The sequence below is a fragment of the Rana temporaria genome, chromosome 7, assembly GCF_905171775.1.
Source record: "Rana temporaria chromosome 7, aRanTem1.1, whole genome shotgun sequence".
Lineage (NCBI taxonomy): Eukaryota > Metazoa > Chordata > Amphibia > Anura > Ranidae > Rana > Rana temporaria.
This window is the reverse complement of record NC_053495.1, coordinates 177,340,247-177,359,173: the sequence shown is the minus strand read 5'-3', so window position 1 is coordinate 177,359,173 and position 18,927 is coordinate 177,340,247. Positions and strand designations below refer to the sequence as shown.

At 44.5% G+C, this 18,927-nt stretch overlaps 1 protein-coding gene across 1 annotated transcript in view; it reads left to right on the top strand.

Moving 5' to 3' along the window:
• The first annotated feature begins 2,537 nt into the window (after positions 1–2,537).
• Positions 2,538–18,927, top strand: part of SLC5A9 (solute carrier family 5 member 9) — a 128,519-nt gene continuing 112,129 nt past the window's right edge. The window contains exon 1 of the mRNA XM_040360534.1: positions 2,538–2,630. The gene's annotated coding sequence lies outside the window, so the exon portion shown is untranslated. The remainder of the gene's footprint in view (positions 2,631–18,927) is intronic.

Genomic DNA, 18,927 nt, shown 5'->3' with positions numbered 1-18,927 from the left:
CTCATATTTGCACAGGAGAATTGATACACAAAGTGGTTGGATACATTTATTATCACTAGAGGAGCATTATTTGTTTTGAGTAAAAAATATATATAAAATAAATACGATTTTTTTTTTAAAGTGCCCCATCCCTCCGTGCTCTCGCGCAGAAGAGAACGCATACATAAGTGGGACATGCATATGTAAACAGTGTTTAAACCACACATGTGAGGTATTGCCCTGAATGTTAGACCACCTGTGTAACTCAGGTAACCTGTGAAAATTGTTAAAGCTTTGCCTATGGAGATTTTGAAATACCGTAGTTTGACGCCTTTCCACGGGCGTGCACAATTTTTTTTTTAACTCGTTTTAAAGGGGAGTTCCAGACTTTTTTTTATGACATTCAACATGTTTGTTCTTCAACCAATAAGGAACTCTTTCTCAGTGCCCGGCTGGGAGCAGTTCATTGCAACCGTTGTTAGAAACTGTTACAAGATTGTTGCCATAGGAGACAGCGGTCCTACTCATGCAGACGTGGTGTCTAGCTGAATGCTTTTCCCTGCATTGTTGTCTGCCTATAGAAGTCTCGGAGTCTGCCGATTAACATTGCATCTACTAAAGGGTGTCCTGGCCCTAACACTCTCTTCAACAGTTCTGTCCATAAGACAATAAATCTCTTTGCATTCAAGAAGTGACTGACGCCCATCAATCTACCCATCAGTCACCCACTATTCCCAACGCTGTATCCTGGCCTAGGCCAACAAGGCCCAGGCCTAGGGCAGCACTTTGCAGGGGGGCAGCATTAAAAGAGTCCCCGCCGGCTTGCACTACACTGTTAGGCAAATTATTCTAGCGTCCCAATAAAGTGGCCGCACTGCTTCCAGTATACCGGCATTCCACAACTGTGGGGGGGGGGGCGACTCTTCTAATTTTGACTGTCCTATCATACTGGACCACAAACCTTCCTCACTGTGCTGTATGTTTTCTGCTGCACCATTGGCATGGCTATATCTTCTTGAGCCTCTCCATCAAATTATCAGAAATTTGTGCTTAAAGTAGAACTATAGTCAACACTTTTTTTTTCATTTTGGATAGAGTAAGGGAGGGTTATAGCCCCTGTCAATTTATTTTTTACCATCCCTGTCCCATTGCAGAGATTTCCCTTCCCTTCCTCCACCATAGCCAAGCAGGAAGTGAGAGGAAATCTATGCAAATTAGTTAAATCCATTGCCCCCCAGGCCCTCAGAACTAGTTTCCCCACTCAAAAACTTCAGGGCGGGTCTTAAACAACAAGGGGTGTGGCCTTGACAGGAAGGGGTGGGTCATATTTAAATTAGGCGGTGCACAAGTTTAATCCGGCCTAGGGCACCACAAAACCTAAATACATCACTGACTATGCCTTGTAACCCACTATACACGGAAGGATGTCAGCTGTCCCTAACTCTGGAGGTCACCATTAGGCCTCAAGGGGTCCGGGCCTTGGCTATACTTTTTTTCTACTACAAGGGATGTTTACATTTTTTTTTACAGGGACAGTGTAAAAATAAAAAGTTAAAGAAATAAGAAATTTTTATTTTAAAGTGTCCCATTCCTCTGTGCTCACGCGCAGAGGAGAACACATACGTAACTCGCACCCACATAGGTAAACCCCACATGTGAGGTATTGCCGCGATCGTTAGAGCGAGCACAAAACCTTCTCTGTAACTCAAAACTGGTAACCTGTAGAATTTTTTAACCACTTCCGGACCGGCTCACGCCGATATACGTCAGCACTTTAAAGAGGGATATCAATGTTATGACAGCAGCTAGCTACCATAACCTTGGTTTCCTCTACTTCAGGAAGCGGTCCGGTTTCCGATAAAAGTGGTCGCTGCGGCAAATTCGCAGCGAGATTACTTTTATTGGCGTCAGGAGAGGCCTCCCCTCCCACAGCTCTCGGTCCCCTTTCCGCCGCTTACCGGAGCCGTCAGTAGCGGCGGAGGCAATCGGGTCCTCTTCCTGGCTTGGTATGGAGACGAGTATGGGGACCTTCTCCATACCATTGCAGGGCGGAAGCGACGTCAGAACGTCACTTCTGCCCATAGCTCTTAAAGAGACTTTTTTTTAAGTGCCAAAGTTTGTCGTCATTTCACAAGCGAGTGCAATTTTGAAGCATAACATCATCTTTCCCATCATAGAAAAAAATTGGGCTAACTTTACTGTTTTCTTATTTTTTAATTCAGAAAAGTGTATTTTTTCCCAAAAAAATATGCTTGTAAGACTGCTGCACAAATATGGTGTGAAATAAAGTATTGCAGCAAACTCCATTTTAATCTCTATGGTGTCTGCTAAAAAATATATATAAAATGTTTGGGGGTTCTAAGTAATTTTCTAGCAAAAAAAAAAATGATTTTAACGAGTGTCAGAAATAGGCTTGATCTTTAAGTGGTTAGGGTATTTGGCTCTAGATCCTCTCATGTGCAGTGCCAACAGTCTGTGCCCTCTCACAGCAGTGTATCTATCTCTTATGTCTGTCATTTGATCTTTGCTTATCCTCAGGTCTCAGGCTCATACGAAGCAAAAGATTTTTACAGGGCTTTTGGGAGGCGTGTGGAGAACTACTTTTTTGTTGTATCGGTGCATCCTGTGAGCTTCTGTTTGGACAAATTAAGGTATGTGGTTTTAAATCCTCTCACGTGCAGTGCCAGCACTCTGTGACCCTCTCACATGCAATACCATCAGTCTCTGACCCTCTCATGTGTAATGCCAGCAGTCTCTGATCCTCTCATGTGTAATGCCAGCAGTCTCTGATCCTCTCATGTGTAATGCCAGCAGTCTCTGACCTTCTCATGTACAATGTCAGCAGTCTCTGATCCTCTCATGTGTAATGCCAGCAGTCTCTGACCTTCTCATGTACAATGTCAGCAGTCTCTGACCCTTTTCATGTGTAATGCGAGCAGTCTCTGACCCTCTCATGTACAATGTCTGCAGTTTCTGGCCCTCTCATATACAATGCCAGCAGTATCTGACCCTCTCATGTGTAATGCCAGCAGTCTGTGACCCACTCACGTGCAATACCATCAATCTCTGACCCTTTCTTGTACAATGCAAGCAGTCTCTGACCCTCTCATGTACAATGTAAGCAGTCTGTGACCCTCTCATGTACAATGCAAACAGTCTTTGACCCTCTCATGTACAATGCCAGCAGTCTCTGACCCTCTCATGTGTAATGTCAGCAGTCTCTGACCCTCTCATGTGTAATGCCAGCAGTCTCTGATCCTCTCATGTGTAATGCCAGCAGTCTCTGACCTTCTCATGTACAATGTCAGCAGTCTCTGATCCTCTCATGTGTAATGCGAGCAGTCTCTGACCCTCTCATGTACAATGTCTGCAGTTTCTGGCCCTCTCATATACAATGCCAGCAGTATCTGACCCTCTCATGTGTAATGCCAGCAGTCTGTGACCCACTCACGTGCAATACCATCAATCTCTGACCCTTTCTTGTACAATGTCTGCAGTCTCTGACCCTCTCATATACAATGCCAGAACTGGTGATGATCTCTGCCGCCATTTTACAGAAGACCAGCTCTCGTGGAGTCAAAGGGAAGAAACAAGAGGCAGAACCCAGGTGGCGGTCAATAGTAATAGAGCTGCTGCCAAGCCCCTACCCGCGGCCTGCTGGCGGTCTGTGACCTGTTGTGGGAAAGGCTGCAGGGCAGGGGGTTGGCAGGAGCTCCAATTCTATTGGCAGCTACTCTGGCTCTGCCTCTTGTTCCCCTTGGCAAGTTGGTCTCAGCCTCCACAAAAGCTGGTCTTCTGTAATGGCAGCAGAAATCAAATCATGTAGGAGGGACTCTACTGGGGCACCTGATGTAAGGAGAGACTCTGCTGGGGGCACCTGATGTAAGGAGAGACTCTGCTGGGGACACCTGATGTAAGGAGGGACTCTGCTGGGGACACCTGATGTAAGGAGGGACTCTGCTGGGGACACCTGATGTAAGGAGAGACTCTGCTGGGGACACCTGATGTAAGGAGGGACTCTGCTGGGGACACCTGATGTAAGGAGGGACACTGCTGGGGGCACCTGATGTAAGGAGAGACTCTGCTGGGGACACCTGATGTAAGGAGGGACTCTGCTGGGGACACCTGATGTAAGGAGGGACGTTGCTGGGGACACCTGATGTAAGGTGGGACTCTGCTGGGGACACCTGATGTAAGGAGGGACACTGCTGGGGACACCTGATGTAAGTAGGGACTCTACTGGGAATTCCTGGTGTAAGGAGGGACTCTGCTGGGGACACCTAATGGCATCTGGTGGCAGGTGATGGTGGGAAGTGACACGCTCAGGGCTCCCACTGATTCTGCATTTTGGCGAGTTGAACTATTTCATTTTATATTACAATGTAATAATAGAAATAATGTACTTCAATCATTCTCACACCATACCAACCGTGGTGCCGTGATGACTGAAGCAAAGAACTGACGATGGAGTACTAGGCTGTCGGGCCCTTTGAGGGAGCTCCCCAGTCTGGGGGGGTGACCTTGGGCCTGGGGCTCGGGTGCAGGACAGAGCCCTCCAGGAAATCGAGGAGGCCCTGAACAGGAGGCACTGAAGGAGCAAGAGAGGGCTAGGAGGAGCTAGTACTGCCAGGCAAGTCTTCAGGAGGGAACCATAGGCTAAAACCAGGCGGGCTGGTGAGTGACATGTGCAGTCAGAGAGGACTGAGAGGAAACATGTAGAGCTGGGTGTGGAGCCAGTAGGGAGGATTGCAATGTCATGGGCAGTGAAGTCAGGAAGCTGCAGTCAGGACTCAGGAGGGCTGGCAGGGCCTGAAGAAGACTGCCTGGGAGCAGTAGTCCACCTAGGACAGCTAGCACAAAATACTTTCTGTTTTTTGCTACACCATAGGGGCCCGTGGTCTCTGCCTGCAAAGGGCAAGTTACTTAGACCTAATCATGTGCTAGCTGCTCCTGGGAGCAAGGGTTGTGCTGGAGGAGTCTGAAGAAGTGTACAAAGAGTGTACATAGTTGTCCCTAGCAATTTCGCTAATATTCTACTGGGCATCCCATATTTTCTTTACCCAATTCAAGTTAAATTCCCTAATAAAAATAACAAAAACAAGCACATAACTGTTGTTTGCCTGAGAGTGATTGAGAAGTGAACGACGGGCTGGGCAGGGTGACAGGTGGGCCACATCACTTAGCAGCCCCTACTGGGGTACTGCTACATATACAGTATGTCACATAAGTGAGTACACCCCTCATGGAAACAAGGGGTGTACACCCCTCATGTTTTTGTACACCCCTCATGTTTTTGTAAATATTTTATTATATCTTTTCATGTGACAACACTGAAGAAATTACACATTGCTACAATGTAAAGTAGTGAGTGTACAGCTTGTATAACAGTGTAAATTTGCTGTCCCCTCAACATAAGTCGAAACACAGCCATTAATATCGAAATTGCTGGCAACAAAAGTGAGTACACCCCTAAGTGACATTGTACAACTTGGGCCCAATTAGCCATTTTCCTTCCCTGGTGTCAAGTGACTCGTTAGTGTTACAAGGTCTCAGTGGTGAATGGAGAGCAGGTGTGTTAAATTTGGTGTTATCATTCTCACTCTCTCATACTGGTCACTGGAAGTTCAACATGGCACCTCATGACAAAGAACTCTCTGAGGATCTGAAAAAAAAATAATTGCTTCTCAATATAAAGATGGCCTAGGCTATAAGAAGATTGCCAAGACCCTGAAACTGAGCTGCAGCACAGTGGCCCAGACCATACAGCAGTTTAACAGGACAGGTTCCACTCAGAACAGGCCTCGCCATGGTCGACCAAAGAAGTTGAGTGCACGTGTTCAGCATCATATCCAGAGATTGGGGCAGATTCATAAAGCACTTACACCGTTTTTTTGGTAGATGCACGGCGTAAGTGCAGATTTGCGCCGGCGGATCGCTGCGCCTTACCCAGAGAACCAGATTACGCCTCCAAATAGACTTCATCGCCTCGGTGTAACCATTCCATGCCGGCGCGGCGTTGGCGCAGATTTACGCTGGTCGGATCTGGCACGGCCATGGTTTTTGTGTTTTAAATATGCAAATGAGGTTTTTGGGCCGATTCATCAACTTAAGCTTGACCGGCGCAGGCTACTCCCGGTGAGCGGAGCTGAAATTTCCGGTGCAAAGTTACACCTCATAAAAGCAGGGGTAACTTTGCACCAAACTTGCAGAGGTCAGCTGGAGAGCAGCTAAAGCAGCAGCGTTACAAACGAACTGAGCAACAACACTTGCTGGACAACAAATAGAGGCGGTCCCCATGTTGGGAGAGGCCCTCAATAATTACAGCCCTCTCCTCTGGGCTGAAATTGGTCATCCGCCCACCTGAGGATTCCTCATCAGCCATAACTGCCCCACCACAATGCAAACGACCTAGCTTAGAAAAAAAAAAGCTTCAGTACATTTGCACCTGCAGGGCGGAAGTCTGGGCTGATTCATGGACTGGGCTTTGGTAGTGGGTCGGCGTAGCTCAGGGATCACGCCGGGGCGCAGTTCTGAGCATGTGCAGATTGGGGCATTTACCCCTGGATGTCACTGAGCATGTGCGGTCTAAGATGCGCCCCGGCGTGACCCCTGCACCACGGTCGGCACTTCATTAGCATAGGGTGACTCCCAGTTGGCCTTACCCCGCCTTACGCCGTCTAAAATCCGCCCCGCTGGGGCATCGTAGACAAAAAAAGTTTCTTGAATCACCTAACTGCCTCTCCGCGCTGGACCGGTGTAGTCTAAAAATGATGATGCACCACGCCGGTGCAAATCTGCACCATTGTTTATGAATCTGGCCCAATGTCTTTGGGAAACAGACGTATGAGTGCTGCCAGCATTGCAGCAAAGCAGCTGAAACTGATTACCAACCCCCTCTGTATACCCCCCCCCCCCCCCCCTCTGATACTTAACTGACCAGATCAATCTCCCAGGAGTTCTGATTCAAAAGTGTTCCTTTAATTTTTATTGAGCAGTGTATATGTGCTCCTACTATGGAGGCTCTCAAAATTCACTTAGTTAGGACTGCCGATAGTACTGGGTTGCCTTTTCGCAGCCTCTAAAGCTTACAAATGTATTTGCGTGTGCAAACTCAACCCCATGTTTTTAACATGAACTGTTAGACAGGACAATTTGGTTTGTTGCAGGCTGGCTTGTAATATGAGATCAAACCTACAGTAAACACTTTCAATTTGTATGCAATCAGGCAGGCCCTTGCACTATATAGTTGGGGGAAAATCTAAAGGAAATTTAATAATAAAATTCTATGGTGTATGGCCAGCTTAAAGTGGTTGTAAACCCACATTTTTGACTTTTGCCTACAGGTAAGCCTATAATACGGCTTACCTGTAGGTATAAAGAATATCTCCTAAACCTGTACGGTTTAGGAGATATTCCCCTCACAATGCGCCACTGATTGCAGCGGCGCATGCGCAGGGGGGATCCTCGGCTGGAGGGCCGGCACGCCGGAATGAAATCTCCAGCGCGCATGCGTCATCGCCGCTCCAGCCAATCACAGCAATGGAGCTGCGATACCCGGAAGACACGCTCGGCTCGCCGTGGACCAGGTAAGTTCCCAACCTCGTTCCGAGGTAAGTATTTCATAATGAGCTAATATGCGGTGCATACTAGCTCATTATGTCTTTTGCCTTACAGACGTAAAAAAAAAAAAATGTATATGCGGGTTTACAACCGCTTTAAGGCTCCATTCACTTCTATGCATGTTGCTTTTGAGCATTTTCTGAAGCGATTTTAACCGTGATTTTGCCATAATTTGCATTTTTAGTGTTTCATTTTTGTTTGTTTTTTTGTTGTTGGGCAGATTTAAAAACGCAAAGCGCAGTAGAAACACACTACATGCTTTTCTGCAGCTTCTCTAGTGAAATCTATTGAACCAAAAAAATGCTAAATAATACAGTTTTGCATTTAAAAAAGTCCCTGACCATTTCCAAAAATGGAGAGGCACAAAAATGCATTGATGTGAATGTGTTCCATAGGAACCCTTGTTAAAAAAATGTAATACGTTTCTGCAAAAAGCATGAAAAAAATGCATTAAAGTGAATGGAGCCTTAAAACGGGCATGCAAAAAAACATCCAAGACGGATCTGGATTGCGTTTTTGTGGTGTGAACTAGCCCTACTGCTCAATTCACACCTATGTATGTTGCTCCACGTTTTTGGACACATGTTTTTGATGTGTTTTGCGCGTTCTTTATGTGTTTTCCTTTTTATTAGGCCAATTTGTTGTTGGGCAGATTTAATAAAGCAAAACGTGTCAAAAACTAGATAAAAGTGCACTACATGCTTTTCATTACACTGCACTACATTACACTACATTATCACTACATGCTTTTCATTACACTGCACTACATTACACTACACCTTTTCTACATATGCTTATAGTTCCGTGCCTAAAAAGTCCAGTCAGGGGGATACATTTTCTTCTTGTCTAAATCATTTGGATGCGGCACCTGACAGACATCTACCGATAATCTAGTTTGTCTTCATTACACTACATTACATTACACTACACTACATTATCATAACATGCTTTTCATTACAGTACACTACATTACACTACATTACACTGCACTAAATGCTTTTCATTACACTACACTACATTATCACTACATGCATTTTATTACACTACACTACATTACACTACACTACATTATCACTACATGCTTTTCATTACACTAAATTACACTACACTACATTATCACTACATGCTTTTCATTACACAACACTACATTATCACTACATGCTTTTCATCACACCGCACTACATTACACTACACTACACTACATTACACTACACTACATTATCACTACATGCTTTTCATTACACTACATTGCACTACACTACATTACACTATACTACACCAGGGCTCAACATTTCAAGTCCTGAGCTACTAGCCAGGTCTTACTGTAAGAGTTACTCGCCACCAGTTCCCCCATCCCTAATTCTGCCCCTATACATGCCCTTGTAAATTATCTCATGAAATTACACGGTTTAATGCTTTATTCAGTATTAGGTTTTGTTTTGTCTCCCCCAGTACACCTCTAACTCCAACACCTGCCCCAGTACACCTCTACCTCCAACACCTCCCCCAGTACACCTCTACCTCCAACGCCTCCCCCAGTACACCTCTACCTCCAACGCCTCCGCCAGTACACCTCTACCTCCAATGTCTCCCCCAGTACACCTCTACCTCTAATTCTTCCTCTTCCCAGTATATCTCTGCCTCCACTGCCCCCCTCCATCTGTGCTTTTAACGATCCCCCCAGCACACCTCATCTTCTGACCTCCCCTCTCCAGAACACCTATGCCTCTAACCCCCCCCCCCCCCCAATCCAGCACATCTATGCTTTTAATATTCTCCCCAATCCTTAATACATTGCCTCCAATTTCACCACCACTCCCCACAATCTATCACATGGAAAGGGGGGGGGGGGTGCTGTGGTGGTGATGGCATAGGTATAATGGATTAGAAAGAGGGGTGGAATTGGAGGCACGGATATGATTCAGACTTCCATTCCACCCCCTTCCTAATCCATGACATTTATGCCTCCAATTAGCACCCCCCCTCATATCCAGCACATGTTTGCTCTCAATACCACCCCCAGCACACATCTTGTTTAATCCCCCAGTGTAACCTTGCCTAACAGCACACTGTCATATTTACAATTTTGCAGCCACGGGGGTCAGTCGTCACTCCTTAGATGTGCAGCAGAGAGGGAGGTGGAGTGGGAGGTCCCAGGTGGCTCTTTAATACCTATTGATGTGCATGAACTCCGTGCCTTTGTGGGGGTGTGCAGCAGAACGGAGGCGGAGAGGAGGCGGTCCTGGGCGGCTCTCTCATGCTTTTTAAACAGCATTGTCTGTGTGCCTGGGCGTTCACAGATTAGTAAATTCCTTCTACTTCACACAGAATCCACCCTCAGCAGGATGACAAAAGTTGCAGGGACCTTCACACGTGGGGGGGTCCTTTAGTGACTAATAGGCAGGGCTTTTTTTTCAGCAGGAACCTGGGGGAACATAGTTCTGGCACCTCCAGCACTGAATGTATGTAATGGCAAAGGGGTCTATTGATGCTAGTTGCTTGTTTAGGAGAGGGGGGGCCGCACTATGTCCCCCCCTCTTTTCTGCGGCCGGCCAGGTTAACGTGCTCGGATAAGGGGTCTGGTGTGAATTTTTGGGGGAACTCCATGCCATTTTTTTTTAAATTTGGGGTGGAGTTCCGCTTGAAATCCACACCAGACCTGAAGGGTCTGGAATGGATATTTGGGGGGAACCCCACGTCATTTTTTTTTTTAAATTGACCGGGTTCCCCTTAATATCCATTCCAGACCTGAAGGGCCTGGTAATGGAATTTGGGGGTACCCCCGCGCTATTTTTTTTTTTATGATTGGTTTTGCTCTGAATTGCCAGAGCCGACAATTCATTATAGCCGCAAAGCCGGTTTTAAAAGACTTTTTTTCCTTTCAGAAATGCACTTTGTGCAGAGACAGTTCTATGTACGGGAAACATGCGCTATTTCACATGCTAACTTTACACCCCCCCAGGTACGAAATTTAAAGAAATATTTCACTTTTATTGTTTCACTTTTAGCATTATTAAATTCACTGCTCCCGAAAAAACCCTATTCGACAGACACCAAAAGCCTTCAATGACAGATTTGACATAGAGAGAAAAGATTCGACATAGAGAGACATGAAGAGTCGACATTGTTTTTTATTTTTTTTTAAAGATTCTATCGAATCTTTTTTTCTTTTTTTTCTTTTTTAGAACATTCGACAGACACCATGGGCCAGATTCACAAAAGAGATACGACGGTGTATCTTCTGATACGCCGTTGTATCTCTGTTTCTATCTATGCGACTGATTCATAGAATCAGTTAAGCATAGATATCCATTAGATCCATTAGATAGAAAAAATGACGTCACTGCGCGCAAAGCACGACGGGAATTGCGAAACGGAGCATGCGCAGTAGGTCCGGCGCGGGAGCGCGCCTAATTTAAATGGCACACGCCCATTTGAATTGGCCCGCCTTGCGCCGGACGTATTTACGATACACCGCCGCAAGTTTCCAGGTAAGTGCTTTGTGGATCGGGCACTAAAACTGGAAACTTGCGGCGGTGTATCGTGTATCGGCCGCAAATGTATGTGAATCTGGCCCCATAAGCCTTCAATGACAGATTCGACCTTAATTTCGATTTTTGGACGAATGCATTTTTTTAACGAAAAACAAAATAAGTAAAAACGAATTTCGGGAGTAACTAAATAATTTTTTTTTTTGGACGAAAACGAAATTATGAAACAAAATATTTCAGTGTGCACATGTCTAGCTTCTAATAGTTGTTTGGGAGGTTGGTGTTCAGATTTTAGTGCTTGGAAGGTTCTCAAGAATCTTGGTTTCAGAATTGAATGTCTTGTAATATTGTAGGGGTAGACCATCTGGGCCTGGTGCCTTGCGTATTTTTATCTCTTTAATTGCTTTGTCAAATTCTGGTCCTGATATAGGGGCTTCAAGTTCCTGGGCTTTGTCTCTGGCTAGTTTAGGTAGGCTATATTTTTCTAAGAATTCCTGGATCAGTTTTGTTCTTTTTTCTGAATTCTAGGGACTTTTTGGGTTTGACGGGAGGTTATAGAGGGACTGATAATATGCTTCAAACTGCTTAGCGATCTCCTTATTTGTGGAATGTGAGTTTCCTTGATTGTCTCTAATTTGGTGTATGGTTGAGGATATTTTCTTACTCTGAACTGCCTTAGCCAGTAGTTTCCCCGCTTTTATTTCCCTGCTCATAATATATCCTATGTCTCAATACGTATTGTCTTTTTGTTTTCAAGTTTAATTCTTCTGTTAAAAGTGCTCTCATTTTAGTTAGCTCTTCAAGTGTTGAAACAGTAATGTTTCTTTTATGTGTCGTTTCTAGCTTGTGGATCTGATCTATTAGGAATTTAATTTTCGATTGGCGTTCTTTTTTAGTCTAGCTAATTTTTTAATGAATTCACCCCGGATGACACATTTGTGCGCCTCCCATTGAGTTATTGATGAGGTTTCGTCGTTTTCGTTTCTTGAGAAATAATCTATCAGTTTGTCTTTTAAAAGCTCAAGTACATCTGTGGGGTCATTTAGTATTGCGGAGTTGAGTCTCCACATTTTTGGCACAGTTTTTTTTTTCAGGAAAAGTCAGTTTAATGGTTATAGGATGGTGATCCGATATCGTCATGAGTTCAATTGTTGAGTTTTTTAAGAAGGTTAGGTCAGGTTGTGATATAAAGAAGTAGTGAATTCTAGAATACTTTTGATGCATGGTAGAGAAGTAAGTGAAGTCTTTGGTTTGAGGAAACAGACTTCTCCAGGTGTCATGTAACATAAAATCTTTCAGTTGGATCTTAATTTGCCTTAGTGCTCTGTAAGGAAGGCTCAATGCTCCATTTGAAGTGTCAATGAGGGGGTTTAAGGGCATATTGACCCCCCCCCCCAAAATTAAAATGCCTGCGGCAAAGGTTGTCAACAAATCTTTGACCTTGCGAAAAAAAGCTACCTGTCCCGAATTTGGGGCATAAACGTTAGCAATTGTTATTGGATGGTTTTCCAATTTTCCTTTAATGAAGATGTATCTACCACTGGGGTCTAGCATGGTGTCATGTACCTGGAGTGGAGTTTGGTTAGAAATTAGTATTGAGACCCTTTTCGTTTTCCCTTCTGAGTTTGAGGCATGAAAGGCTATTGGATATCTCTTGTCATGGAATTTCATGATTTTATCAGATTTGAAGTGAGTCTCTTGTATGCATATGATGTTTGCTTTTTGTTTGTGAAACCCATTAAGGAATTTGTTCCTCTTTTCAGGTATGTTGAGGCCTTTAGCATTTACAGAAAGCAGTTTATTAGATAGTGGGATGGTCTGCTGAGTATTAGAAGTCATTGTTCTAGAATATGTGTAATGTATCTTGTTCGCTTGTCTTTGGGGTGTCAGAAACAATCTCACGATAATGAAAGAGAGTGTTTCTTTAATGTCCCGTAAATAAGCCGTGCTTTGCGAGTTACGTTGGTTTAGTGGAAGGAAAATGTAGGAGAAGGGAGCGGAAGGTTAGGGGCTGAGAAAAAAAAAGGGGGGGGGGATAGGAAGGAGAAGGTTCCGGGGGTAGGCTTAGACCTGCTGGCCTACCCTAGTATATAAAATACCGGTTGGTTCAAAGGACAAATGGAATTTCTGCCCCTTGTGTGGGTTTTTGGCTATAGTCGGTCCCGATATGGGTTTGTTATTCTAAATTGGAATATTAAATATTCAGTCAGAAGAGATTATCTTGTCTTATGTATAATCCTATATTTATTCTTATTTTATTTATTTTTTCCTCTTCCCTTTCTCTCTCTTTATCTCTCTACTCTCTTCTCTGTCCTATCTACCTTTGATTCTAGCACTCTGGAGCAGCAAATTTAGGAAAAAAAAAAAAAACAATGTCACAGGGGTGATTGTGGGAAATTGAGCATAGGGAATTTTTCACTAAATTGAACATGAATAGAAACAAAATATAGGCCATGAGTCCTACGCTTTAAATTTGTGGGTAGCAGAGTTATGTTCATACACTCATTCTTACAATGTACTTATAAACAAGGGGGAACAACCTGTAAGTTAAAGGAGTTGTAAAGAAAAACATTTGTTTTGCTGAAATGACTGGTTACAGGCTATAGACACATAATAGTTAACTGATTCCTTTTCAAGATGATTAAACATAGATAAAAATCAATCATATAATGTACCCGTAGTTTCAGTTTCGTTTTTGCATGTTTCCTGCTTCTCTGCTGCACAGAGCCAATACAGTGATGGTTTGGAAAACGAAACCGATTGGTGTTGAGGGGTTTTAGACACACAGTAATCACACCTCCTTGATTAGTGACCACAGAGAGAAAGCTCCCATGACTTTTTTCATCAGGAAACAGACGACCAGGAAGTGTTCAGAACAGAGAAACCAGGACTGCAGTACGGTAAAGGAAGCTATTTAGCTAAAAAAAAAAAAATCCTTTAAGAGCTGCAAGGTACTACAGATAACAGGTGAAAAAAAATCATTAATGTAATGTTTACTTTCATCCACTAGAGGGGAGTGTTGCATTAGCATTTTATAGGTTACTTGTCAAACATTGAGATTTAGAGCAGTTCCTACATATATGTTTAAACTAGTAAATCACACAGAGGGGTGTAGTAAAAAACAGAAGAGAACCATTTAACTTCTTATACTGTTGGAATAAAAACATTTTTGCATGTGTGTAAGGCATCGCTGTGATCAAGAGCATATATTATTTATTTGGTCTGTGTAATGGGGGATAGCCTTACATCTAGTAGTTTTGGAGCATTCTCACCAGGGACAGCTGAGTATGCGAGCGGATTAATCGCATGTATGCGACATAAGTCGATGGTGTAAGGACTAAATATGTATTGATCACTGCCATGTCCCATTCAATCATGCAGTAGGAGTGTATATAAACATACAAATAAGAAAGGATATAAAGAAGAAAAATAAAAGAAAAAAGTATAATGCATAACTTTTACACTTTGCAAATCAGCTATGTTTTAATCTAGCTTCTATGTAGGACTGGAGTCCGATTAAAAGATCTTAGGTCTTTTCAGCTAAAAGAGCTTGTATAACATAGGACACAAACAGTTGTAGTGCATTCCTTCCCGTATATGTATCAGGGATCCCCAAATATCGTTCAAAGGTGTCTTGGACCACCCTTGAAGGATGCTTGCGGAACAAATAGCCACATATTGATTATGTAGGCCAAGTAAATAGGGTATCTGGTACAAAGCAAAAATCCGACCATGAGAAAGTATGGGCAGTGTAGCAAAAGATTTTTACGGTTGTCTCTTTGCTTTTTGAACTTTGGGAGAAAGGGAGCAGTACTTACAGGCATCGAGTTCATGACAAATTAAGTTGTCAAACCTATATGTTGGAAGTCTGTCTGGTTGTTTGATAGCTGGTCGGATATACTTGGGGATAGGTAACACGACTCTCCTTGTTGAAGATGCAAAATGTCGCTGTAGAAAATAAAAGGAGAGAGACAAGGGAGGAAGGGCACGAAACACATAAATGAGTCTGTTAGGCTAGGTTAGGGCCTGCGCTAGACAGGATCCAGTCCTTAAAGTGATTTCAGGAGATTTGAACGGAGTAGCTGCACAGATGCGGTGAGGGGATCCAGATGATCGACATTTTGTATAGGCTGATCTTCGGCTATCGATCCTCCAGATGTGGAACCAGTTTCAGGTGTCCATGTGATCCTGATGTTCCAGGCGATCTCTACGTCTGGGTGGAGAGATTCCTGGGTCCCCTTGGGCTTCTTCTCTCCTGTTGCGGTGGGGTGATGGCAATCTGCGGTGTCGGTCTCTCTGTCTCTGTGCTCTGGGAGTGAGATTGTTGGAAACTGCAATCCAGGGCTCATTAAGCATGAATGAGTTTTACCATTTTGGGTCCTTCGTCCTGGGGATGTTCATGGATTCACAGAATAAATAGAAGTCGTCGGGTGTTCGAAGTAATGCTGTGTGCCCCCTCGATGTGGCTGAAAGGCAAAACGGAAACTTCCACCTGTATGGTATTCCTCTCGATCGCAGTTGTTCTTTGATCGGGCATAAGGCTCTGCGTTGCTGCAAAGTAAAGTTTGAGAGGTCTTGATAGAGTTTTATTTCAGTACCGTTAAAGATGACCCTATTTTTCTCCCTGGCTTTCCTCAGAATAGCTTCCTTGAGTGGGAAGTTTACCAGGCAGCAAATTATGTCTCTGGGGGGGTCATTTTCTCTCCCTCTGGGTCTGAGGGCCCTGTGGACTCTGTCAAACTCGATCGGGGAATCAGGGGGTCTTTCTGGAATGTCATTGAAAATGGTTTCTGCAGTGCGCTCTACAGGAATTTGATCAGGCATTTCTGGGACCCCCCTGATTCTGATATTGTGGCGTCTCCCCCTATTGTCGAGATCTTCTAAATGGCGGTGTATTTCGATGATATGGGCAATGTGCATGTCTGCTTTCTTTTGTACCTGCTTAATGGCGTCCGCATGGCGTGCTGAGGCCTGTCCTATACCTCCAGTCCTTGCTGCTATTCCCTGAATGTCCGCTCTGATGTCTGTGATGGCAGCAGAAAGGGATGCCTTAATGTCCATGGCGACTGCTTGCAGGTTAGCCTGTAGGTCTGCAAGGCTAAGGGACTGTGCCTGTTGTGGTGGGGGTGCCGGCATGTTCTGGGCACTGATCGCGCCATCCGCGATAGGGCTGGAGCCGCCGAGCTGTATAGGAGGTTTAAGCGAGGCTGCGGCTTTGAGGCCTACTGCCTGCGCCGCCCGGGAACATCTCCCTAATGTTAGGGGGTGCTTGCTGACCTGGCTCCATCGGCTTCCGGGGTGTTGAGGAGCCACGACCGCCCTTCCCCATGCTCGATTCCGTGCTTATTGTCCCTGTGGCTGAAGGTAGCTTCTCACTCATGCCAGAGATGTGGGATCAAGCGTCCATCTCGGTCTGGTGCTAGGCCACGCCCCCTGTCTATTCTATTCTATTTGAAATAAATTTGAAATTATTCTATTAAATTCCGATTTCGGAAGGTTATATTCTATTTTTTTATTCAATTCTGTTTTATTCATTTTTTTATATTCTATTCTATTCTATCTTCCTTGTGACCCAAAAAGAGTCGCCTGCAAAGGTCCAAGGTCAAAACCATGTTGATAGCCTTCTTCGACAACAATGGCATCATCCAAAAGGAATTTGTTCCTGTGGGTCAAACCGTGAGGGAGGAAGTTTTGAAACAGTTGCTTTGACGCATTCCGTCATATTGCACAGGACTGGACAATGGATGTTGCTGCATGATAACGCACACTGTGCGATCCGTATACGCCAATTCTTGGCTCAGTGCGGCGTACCTGTTCTCGATCATCCACAGTACTCCTCTGATCTGGCTCCTGCGAACTTCTTTCTGTTTCACTGTCTGAAGAGCGTCATGCCCTTTCAATGGCACGCAAAACGCGGCGTGGGAAAGGGAGTAACCGCTCCAGGTGAGCCTGCCTGGTGATTAACCTCCTCTCAGAGACCGAAGGTGCTGGCGATGCGTGTAGCAGGGAACGAAAAAATGTTTGGACAGCCGCACTCCAAGAAAAACCTATTTTGTTACCTTTATTGGTAAAATAGGATAAAAGCACTACAAGCCACAGCAAGGAAATAGGACACACAGCTGACAAGTTGATAGTTGTGTTGTCAACTGAGTTGATACGGTGAGGGCATATGACTGCATCTCTGCGTTTCGTGTATAGTTACACTCATCAGGGGCTGATGCTCAGGACATCTAAAGGATATATAATGTAATAAGGTATTATTACATGGTCTAATTACTGGCCAGAAAAACATAAATGACGGGACACAAAGGTCCACCTTGGGTACTTACATTGAATCTGGGCAGTGGGTGTGGTAAGTAAGGAGTCCTGACCAAAAATTTGGTCCGTCATGGGAGCTGAGGTGATCCATAGCCACACTCCGGCGGGGTGCACCAACAAAGCCCTCCTCCCAGACACAGAAACATGAGTTGCTGATGTTCAAGATGAAACAACCAGTGGTGGCTGCCAAAGGAAATCTAAAAAATATAATAACGCAAGGTCATGATGTCAAGCTGTGTTCTTGACAAAAAAGAAACGAGACAGCCACATTAGAGTGAGAAATGGGGTAAAAAACCTGATACTCAAATCCTTGAACCCCCAGAATGGCGAGAGCAGGATGATATAGCTTAGTATGGTGTGGCGTCTCAAGTTCATGGCAAGATGAACTTGATGCACAGCGCATCGGCGTCATGCATCCCGCCCAGCAAGTGACGTCACTCGTTGGTGTCAGGACGCTGGCCTTCCATTTCAACCGGCACAGTTGGGAGATACGAGCTCCTTCCGTGGACGGGTTCCCGCCCACGGCGTTGCTCCTCCTGGCTTATGCCGTGCCCGTGTGACGCTGGTGATTAACAGCATGCACCTGTGTGAAGTGTTCTTATGCAGGCCCTCCCCAGACACAGTCTTGCCATGAACTTGAGACGCCACACCATACTAAGCTATATCATCCTGCTCTCGCCATTCTGGGGGTTCAAGGATTTGAGCATCAGATTTTTTACCCTATATCTCTCTACTGTGGCTGTCTCGTTTCTATAAGAACACAGCTTGACATCATGACCTTGCGTTATTATATTTTTTAGACTTCCTTTGGCAGCCACCATTGGTTCTACATGTTGTTTCATCTTGAACATCAGCAACTCGTGTTTCTGTGTCTGGGGGGAGGGTTTCCTTGGTGCACCCCGCCGGAGTGTGGCTATGGATCACCTCAGCTCCCATGACGAACCAATTTTTTGGTCGGGGCTCCTTACTTACCACACCCACTGCCCAGATTCCATGTAAGTACCCAAGGTGGACCTTTGTGTCCCGTCATTTATGTTTTTTTGGCCAGTAATTAGACCATGTAATTATACCTTATTACATTATATATCCTTTAGATGTCCTGAGCATCAGCCCCTGATGAGTGTAACTATACACGAAACGCGTCGGACTTCAGAGATGCAGTCATATGCCCTCACCGTATCAACTCAGTTGACAACACAACTACCTACCTCCTTATGTTTTTACTGTTTTTTAATATCTTTATTTAGTGTTTTCTAGTGCTTGCTGCCATGTGACATCTGTATATATGTAAATTCATTGAATGTATCCATTTATCCTCACGGATCACTATGTGGCACCTGGTTACACACTGATGTACCTTGCTGTCTATATTGTACATGCTCATATTTTATGTGTGTGACTCTAGGGAATCACATCTCCCATGTGATTTTTTGTTTGGAGATCTGTTTTTGATGACTAAATATGTACCCTTTTATACCTACACCATGTCTACAGTCTCACTCAAAGTCCCAAACTCCTG